This window comes from Magnolia sinica, chromosome 12 (assembly GCF_029962835.1).
Source record: "Magnolia sinica isolate HGM2019 chromosome 12, MsV1, whole genome shotgun sequence".
Classification (NCBI taxonomy): Eukaryota; Viridiplantae; Streptophyta; class Magnoliopsida; order Magnoliales; family Magnoliaceae; genus Magnolia; species Magnolia sinica.
In genome coordinates this window covers 45960794-45970365 of record NC_080584.1, presented here as the reverse complement: position 1 = coordinate 45970365, position 9572 = coordinate 45960794, and the positions used below count along the sequence as shown (strand labels likewise).

The 9572-nt window shown below is 37.4% G+C and overlaps 1 long non-coding RNA gene across 1 annotated transcript; it reads right to left on the bottom strand.

Annotated features, from left to right (window-relative positions):
* Positions 1–497: 497 nt before the first annotated feature.
* Positions 498–1589, bottom strand: LOC131220474 (uncharacterized). Its single transcript, XR_009158610.1, has 3 exons — positions 1540–1589; positions 1013–1078; positions 498–866 (listed from the first exon to the last, which is right to left on the bottom strand). It is a non-coding gene; the product is annotated as an uncharacterized LOC131220474 (long non-coding RNA).
* Between the last annotated feature and the right edge of the window lie 7983 nt (positions 1590–9572).

Below are 9572 nucleotides of genomic sequence, written 5' to 3'. Positions count from 1 at the left end.
AGGGTTGGATTTAGGCTAGAATGAACGTGAGGGTTCATTTAAGCTAGGCTTGTACTTATACTAAATTAGATTACACAGTAACACTCGAGTACTGGGAAGCACGGGGTGTTACACTTACTGCCAAGTAGTCCTGATGAAAATGCATCTACAATACAAGAAGGGAAAAAAAAAAGAATTTGTGGCTGTACTGATACGGTCTAGTATGAACGGCTGCCTACGTACCCAATGTTCGGAAGATTGAGATCAAGCTACTACGTAGTTCTTAATATTTAAATCAGAACATTTTACGCATAAGTAGAGGAAAAAACCAAAACAAATCATAATAAAAATATGTGTACCTTCTGTTACGTATAAGAAGAAGAAAAGTTAAAACAAATCACAACATAAATCTCTATAGATTAGTCAAGAAAAACTACTAAATAATTCAAGATAAAGATTAATTTAGCCAAAGAAATCTTTGTAGATTTAGCATGACATTGAATAACATAAGACGTCCATAAAACAAATATGAACTAAACATGTATGAATTATACAGTACACGAGTGTATGTCTATAGAAACTAATAGGCATCTCAATGTGGACTACTCACACATCCACCCACATTACATGGTCATTTGACCTGGTGTCACTGTAACATGCACTCAAAAGTAGGAAAGAGATATCAATTCAGCATTTTACAGAAGCTAATGACATATCAAAGCTCTTGTGAAAGGAGTGAAAAGAGGTCCCTCATAATCGGTTTGGTGATGCCCCTTTCTAAGCATATTCTTTGCTTTTGTTTGCTTTAGAGAAGTTACACACACACACTCGCGTGGTGAACAACCCTGGAATCAGCTCCTAGCAGTTACAACCCAATATATCTGGACCTATGTTCAATATGATCAACATGTTCTACTTATTATGTTGATATATTTTGATATCTTCTTAATATAAGCTTGAAAAAAAGAGAGGATATCTTCTTAATATAAAAGCATGTATTTCACACATTCAACTGTTTGGCTCAATTCCTCACCTCAAGATGTTGAGCAGCTTCTGTCGCCAAACCTACAGCTGCCGCAGCAAGTCCAATCAATCCACCCTACAAATTTTTTAAATTAAATAAATAAATAAATAAATAAAATTAAGAAAGGGAACTAAAAACAGTACCTAGAAACCAGGAAAAAAAGGTGAGAATGTTCCCTTTTATAGTTTAGTGGGGCCCAGATGAGCAGCGGTCAGATAATCGGAACCATTTGTCTGGTGGGTGCAATACCATGGATGAACTATGGCACAAAAATCGCACTGACCGGATGATCTGACCATCATTCACTGCCATTCAAATAGGCAGTTGAAAACAAGAAATGGTCAATGGTCCACAATTGATGGGAAAATAATGTCCACTAACTAGTAGTCAGGATCATCCACTCCATGTAATTTTGATTATCGTGGACCGTCCACAGTAGTGTGCACAGTCTCATTCATCCAGCAATTGATCGTGCAGGCCCCACTTAAAACACTTAAAGAAGATTTTACTAGAGAACTCTTCCTCCCTCCACGCACCTTCCGATGATTCGCTTGTGAGGAGCATGCGAACTCCAATGTCAGCAGACATTGGAAAGAGATATCAACTCAAGAGTAGGAAAGATATATATATCAACTCATAATCGGTTTGACCCTGTCACTAAATGCTGAATTAGTGAGTTAGTAATTTGTAAAATTTCCAAACAAACAATAATAGTATTCATAATGCCATTTCAATTGATCCATATCAACTCATCGACTGAACCATTGAGGAAAGAGATAGTCGTCAAGCTTTTGAAAATGAGAATTTTTTTTTGAAAGGTTAAAAAGTACGAGATGATGAGTTGTTAAGTTATAAAATGCCATTTCTTTTGGGAAAAAATCCCTTCTATACCATGTAGTTCCTATTACCAAAACTAACTAAAAGGGTGATGTTGTGTAGGGTTGCTTTTTGTGGGTAAATTCTAAACCGTTTTTAGGATTTTGAAGGTAAAGTCTGAACTATACATCGGATATGCTAGTAACAGTTTATTTATTTATTTATTATGATTATTATTATTATTATTTGTTCTAAAAAATATCCATAGTTAGCAAAATGGTATACAACACAAGATCTGAATTAGGTAAAAGTTCAAGTTTGATAGGTTTAGACTAAAACAAAAATGAAGTAAACAAAAGGGCTATATGTTTGTGTGTGTGTGTGCGTGCCCATTACTAATAAAATTCTTCACTTTCTGCTCAATTGTATGAATAGGTGGACCATAATCTCTATTTGTTAAATTGTCTTTAAAATTTTTTGTTTTTTTTTTTTTTTGAATAAACAAATGTTTAATGCAGTTTGTCCAGAAATTTTTTGTCCCTATCTTTGGAAGAACTTAGCTGGGTGCACATACCTTTGCAATAAAGCTCGGGTACATGCGCTGCATATGCCACCTTAGCGCATATGTGGGAGTTCTACTCCATCCATAAGGATGCTCTTACCTTCTACATGTTTTCCCAAAAATAAAATCTGGTCTAGTCTGCATGTGGGCCACAATATTGGAAACTGGGGAATGAGTTAGAAACCTTCAACAAAGTTTTTTAGTGACATAGATTTGTTTTGCAAACTTTGGCCTAAAACCTATCATGCCATGCCGGTGCATGTGTACGTAGTGCATACATGGGCTTTATTGCACAAGCACGTGAGCATAGCGAAGCTCTCTTTTAAAATAAAGAGATTTAAACGTCTGATCAACTCTACTAGTTTATGTTATAGAGTTTAAAACAGAGTTTTGCTAACTACGATGACGACCCAAAATGAAATTCCATTAGGAGAAAAAAAAAACATTCATGGAAGGAATTGCTATTTGCAACCACATCCCAAAAATCCAATACGTCCATCTGATGATTGGTCGCTTGCTACAAGTGATTAAGGCTAGGATAAGGACAACCAACAATCCATATTCATTTAATGCGTGAGATCCACCCAATGAGTTCACTTAGTGGTGCAAGTCGGCATGTGTGGAGCATCTTTGGCATGTGCGGGATGTCCACCTGCAAATAGCATTCGCTTTCACAATATTATTCAGTTTCACATCCAAAGAATTTGGTGTCCTTTGCATTTCATAATGGCGAGTTGCAGGGGGTTGATGCTAAATCCCCAAATCCATAAAATCCTCAAGATCCCTAAAATTCTAAAATCCCCAAATTCCTAATTTGTAATATCAGAAAATTCTCATTTCGGGCTCCACATTTAAATTTGCAAGCCCTCAAATCCCTAAATCCCTAAATGAGGGTCCACATCGAATCAGGAATCCACAAATTGCTAAATCCCCAAATCCCTAAATCGGTATTGAGATTGAGAGAGAGAGAGAGAGAGAGAGAGAGAGAGAGAGAGAGAGAGAGAGAGGTGGCCTGATTAGGGCAAGTCTCTTGCGAACATACGGAAACGGATTGGCTACTCCCCCCGACACCAGCCCCGTGGCTAGTGGTCGGTGCTCTGTCGGCCCCACCATGATGTATGTATTTCATCCATTACGTTCATCCATTTTAAAATATCAATTTAAGGATTTATTCCAAAAATGAGAGGTATATAAATCTCAGGTGGACCACACCACATGAAAATAATAGTGATTGGATATCCACCATTAAAATCCTCCAAAGGCCCAATGTACTGTTTATTTGACATCCAATCTATTTATTAGGTCATACAGGCCTAGATGAGGGGGAAAAACAAAAATCATCTCGTTCCAAAACTTTTATATCCCCCAAAATGTTTTTAATGATTGATGCTCATTCAACACCGTTTCCTGTAATGTGGTCCATTTCAGGTTGGGATATACCTCATTTTTTGTCTCATGCCATAAGATGTTCTTTAAAAATAGATGGATGGCATGGATGAAACACATACATCATGGTGAGGCCCACAGAGCACCGACCACTAGCCATTGGAGGGTGTAGGGGGTAGCTTATCTGTTCCGCTTGCGTACCGATTGCATACCAAGTAACTTAGTACGCTTAGCGCACTCAGTAAACTATGGGGCCCGCCGTGAATGCGTGTGTTTTATCCACTTCATCCATCCATTTTACCAAATAATTTTAGATCATGAGCCAAAGTATGAGGTAGATCTAAACTTCGAGTGGACCCCACCACAAAAAACAGTGGGGATTGAACGCCTACCATTAAAAACTTATTTGTGGTATGGTTCATTTAATCTTTGGATATGATTCATTTTTTGGATAATTCTCTAAAATGATCTTGAAAAATGGATGAACGGTGTGGGTTGATCCCAAATTTTCGGTAAATCCAAAACTCAAGTGGACCATGCCACACGAAATAGTGTGGAATAAGGATTTCCACCATTGATACCTTCCTTGGGCCTACAATAATGTTTATTTTCCATCCAACCTGTTCATAATATCAAAAAGATATGAATGAAGAGAAAACACGAACATTAGCTTGATCTAAAACTTCTATGGCCTCCAAGAATTTTTCAATGGTAGAGGTTCAATCACAGTATTTCCTGTGGTGTGGTCCACTTGAGCTTTGGATATGCTTCCTTTTTATTCTTTAGACCTCAAATTATCTGTTAACATGGATGACCGGAGTGGATAAAATAAATAAATAATGGTGGACCCCACAGAGTTTACTCTGGTAAGGGTAATGAGTAACTCACCTAAATGTAGTGGAGAGGGGTTTCCTTAAAACATTCATAATCATATATTGGGCTTGCCTAAATGTGATTCACATATCCAACCCACTCATTATGTGTGTCCCACTTGGATGAGGGTCAGACCAAGTTTCAGTCGCATCCAAAACTCATGTGACCCCCACCAAGTGCTTTTATATTTTTTAGGATGTCTTCGCATAGTTTTAGATGGTATGGCCCACCTGGGTTTCGTATACGGATGATTTTTGAGATATCTCATAACCTAAAGGGGACACATTAAAATGCACGGTGTTAATGTTCGGCACACATCATGATGGGGCCCATCAAACTTACTAACATAAATTCTTAGGTTCTCATGAGGTCAATAAGTGGGGTCACAATTTTGACCAGAAATTTGGCCCATTTTACATGTCTGGTTCATTCACTTTATTTTATTGATCAATGCCCTCAATTTGACTAGTTACTCGCCCCGATCAAGCTACATATGAGAAAGATATTGGGCATATAAGATTGATTACAATTTGAGTGAAATTTGATTTAAACATCTGAAGTTATTTACTCTTCAATCTGGACTGATTTGATTGCCCAAAAATGGTTAAAGGTTCAATTAGTGGATGTGCCTAATAATTTAGTAAAATATATATATTTTTTTTCACAGATAAATCTCAATTTCCATTTAAAAATCACATTATTTTTCAAAATGTATATTTTTTTACTGTTAATTTTTCTTTGAAAACTTTTAACAAAATATATCATTTTTATTATCAAATATTTCGAAAAAATAAAATAAAATACAAATTCTAAATTTTTATTTTTAAAATCTAAAATTTTTTCTCAAATTTTATTTTATTTTTTCTCAAAAATTTCAAAATGCCGATTTTTTTCTTTAAAAGCATCATTTTGTTTTCAAATTTTCAAATTCCTTTTTTAAAATGATATATATATATATATATATATATATATATATATCTGCATGCTCACCTACGCACCTACGCACGTGCGCACCTTTGCACACGTGTCATGGGTGTCGAATCCGAATGGTCCATAGGATGCAGAATCCCATGAAACCTTAGGGGTGAATTTTCACCCTGATCTAAGATTCTGGTGGGCCATAGCAAAGAGAAATTCAAATCAAGGGAAGAAACTATTTGCATTTTTATGGCCCATCGAAGTTTCGGTTTAAAGTAAAAATTGGTACCAGGGGGTTTCATGAGGTTCTGCTTCATGTGGACACTTCAGATTTTCGAGACTCATCAGATATGATGAGTTCTCAAAAAAGTTCGTAGGTGGTCCATGCCAACTGGTTCGTAGGTGAGCGTTCCAATATATATATATCTCAGTGTTTTGATAAATAACTTTTTCTTTTAATTTCAAAATTTGAACATTTTCAATTATTTTTCAATATCACAATTTTTTTCAACTTCTTTATTTTTCGTTTCAAAATGTTTGTTTTTTGTTGAAGTATCGATTTTTTAATATTATTTTATTTTAAAAATTTCAATTGTTTCGAACTTCTCCATTTTTTTGAACTAGTCAATTTTTATTGAACTTCTCAATTTTATTTTATTTTTCAAAATACAAACTCTCATTTTCTTTTTCAAAATATTTTCATTTTTCAACGTTGTTAAAAATTTCACATTTTTTAAAATCTTTTTAATTTTCTTTTTTAAGTTATTATTTTTTCTCGAAATCAAATTCTTTTTTTCGAAATTATCAACTTTATTGAATATTCTTTTTTTCCCCACAAAATAGATTTTTATTAAATCATGATTTTTTTTTTTCAAAATCTCAAAATTTCACAAACATTGTTAAAAATTTTAAACTTCTCAATATTCGTTTTCATGTGATATTACAAATCATTTAAATATTAGTTTTAAATTAAAAAATAATAATAATTTCCACTCATTTAATATAAAAACAAAATAAAAAATTCTTTGCATTCAATCAATTATTAAAAAATAATCATAGATACAAATATGTACAATTAAGCCACTGAAATTCTATTAAAAAACAATTCTTAGACTCCAAAAAAAACATAATTTTCCACCATATTCTTAAAAAAAATGAAAAAAATAAATGTTTAGAGCAAAAGTCCTTTTACGACGGACCACGATCCGTCGCAAAAGCAATTGAAAACCGTCGCAAAGTGCTATTTTAGGTGGTAATTTGCAATTGTATTGTCGATAAATCGAAATCTGTGACAGATTTAATCCGTCACAAATTTACGACGGATTGCAGCCCATTGTAAATCAGATTTTAGCGACGAATTTTGGTCCGTCACGAAATTCCGTGACTAATGAACCGGATTTTTAAGAAAAAGGGGATTAGGGACGGACATTTTCCGTTAGCGACGAATTAAATCCATCGCAAATTCACAATTTTTGTCACGCCCCAAACCCAAAAATTGGATTCACAGGAATTCTGATTGCCGAATCCGGTGCCGACAACCTCCGTAGTACCCCATTCTCGGTTCCCAGCGCCCGTATGCCAGGTTTCGATCATGGGATCCTACAAGGAGGATTTTCTAATGTATATTTATCTCGTAAGAAGCATAACCACAAGTTTACCCAAATCACAAAGGCAACATCATCATCACATATCCACTAATATAATCATTTGAGTACAATGCTGAAATGAAAATACAATATAGAAATATTAAAGAAAAACTCCAGAAGCTCAACCGCATGCTCCTACCTCAGCTCGGCTGCATCATAATGTCACCTGTACGCATCTATCGTGCATAAGCTTATAGAAAGCTTAGAGGATGGTGTAAGTGTGTGAGCAATATATGCGTGCTCAGAATATAATATAAGAGTAAACGGAGGTACTGATAAGTCTACGAACCATACAATATTAGAGTAAACAGAAATACTGACAAGTCCATGAGTCATACAATATGAGAGTATGTAATACAACTCAGCTATGCAAATGAGGAGTTCAAGAGAGTCAAATACCAGATGCCGAGGGTACAATGCAATATGTAAATCCTATTGAGTCCGTCTAGGCCATATAAGTGCAGAAACATAACAATCCCAAAATGCCATATGCGTGCGGATGTAATGCAATATGCGATGCGAATGAAATGACCAAGCTGGAGTGTGAAGTCGGGATGATAGTACGTAGTATCGCAGGCTACGGGGTCTACCACAAGGGACTTCTATCCAAACCAGTCCTATACCTAAATTTGGATAGTCAGACTCAATGTGGTAAACTTCTGATCTCAGGTTAGTCGCGCTCCCTAATCGAAATCCTGGCCATTGCGAAGGTACACGTAACAAATAGTTGCGCACCACTAGCCCGAGTGGATAGTGAATGAATGAATGAATAAGTATGCAACTCCTGCCCAATAGGTCCACATATCAGTACTGTTCATCTTTGAAATTATCACCGGGGTTTAGTACACTCCACGCCACCTACCGCCCCATCAAGCGCACAACTGGGTAAGTGAAGAGACCTCACTATCCGCCTGACCAGTATTATGCCAATACCTACCCGGCTCATAGATAGCGGACCCATTCCTCGAGCTGGTCAAACTCAGCCTAGCTATGCCTACTCCCTTGGGCGGGTAAGGCCACACCCCCTCTCAACCGATCACGACACAGTGGGAGACGCGGCTTCCTGGTATTTGACACTCAGGCGCTCATGTATATCCACTCGGTCTCAACGTTGAGGCGTCCTCTAGTACCAAGAAGGTTTGAGAATTTTTACCTAGGGCCATTTATGGCAGCTCGATGCTCGATCCAAACATTTTCGGTGTCACATCTGGCCATCCATGATATGCCTGTGGAGGCTACGACCCTGATGTCGCTAGGGCGTACAGTAATCACAACACACAATGCAAGATGCATGAGTCATACGATCCAGTCATGCATCAATCCTGCGCATACCGTGCGCTCATGTGAGATAATCTCCACCTATCAGGGAGTCTCATAACAACCTGCCCAATGACATATGCAATGTTCAACCACATCTCATAACAAACATGCAGATGATGCGTATGGACATGTATCATGATGCTATGCTATCACATACTCATAATCGGTATCAATAACCGGCATCAACAATCGGCCTTGACAATGTGGACATTTAACCAACATTGCCCCTAAGGAATGGCCCACATAGAGCCAAACATATAATGGGCCCACGACCTCACACAAAGGCCTAATATACGACACAATGGGCCTTGCTCAAGGGCCACATATACATAATATGTGGGCCCTGCTCATGGGCCTCAAATACATGACATGTGGGCCCTACACATGGTTCTCGAATACATCAAATGGGCCATGCATCATGGGCCTAATACATATCACTATGGGTCTTACCCATACGCCACGAATACATCATAATGGGCCTTGCCCATGGGCCTCAAATATATCCTGATGGGCCCTATCACATAGACCTCCTATTCATCACATTAGACCTTAAACACGGGCCGCATATATATCACACAGGCCGAATACACATCACAATGGGTCTCAACTACGGGTCGCATATACATCATATAAGTCTCGACAATCGGCCTTGGTAATTGAAATCGCCCTTGACAATCGAAATCGGCCTCAACAATAGAAATCGGCCTTGATATTCGGCCTCGACAATTGGAATTGGCCTCAACAATTGGAATCAACCTATAAAATCGGCCTTGGCTCACTGAGGAGGAGCTTAAGATACTTGATCCCGACATCCTAAAGCGATTCAGGAGTTTTATTTCGCTAGTGGAAAAATTTTCACAACCGGAGAGAGTTGATGGGGACATTGTGCACACGCACGCCCACACACCACCACCCTTACGCACGTACGTACGCAAAAGGACCCCACCATCTATCTAACTCGATGACGACATTCAGGGAGGGCCTCCTAGCTAGAAGACAAGTTTTGGTTCAAAAAAGTGGACCTGATAGTAAAAAAAAGCCCATCATG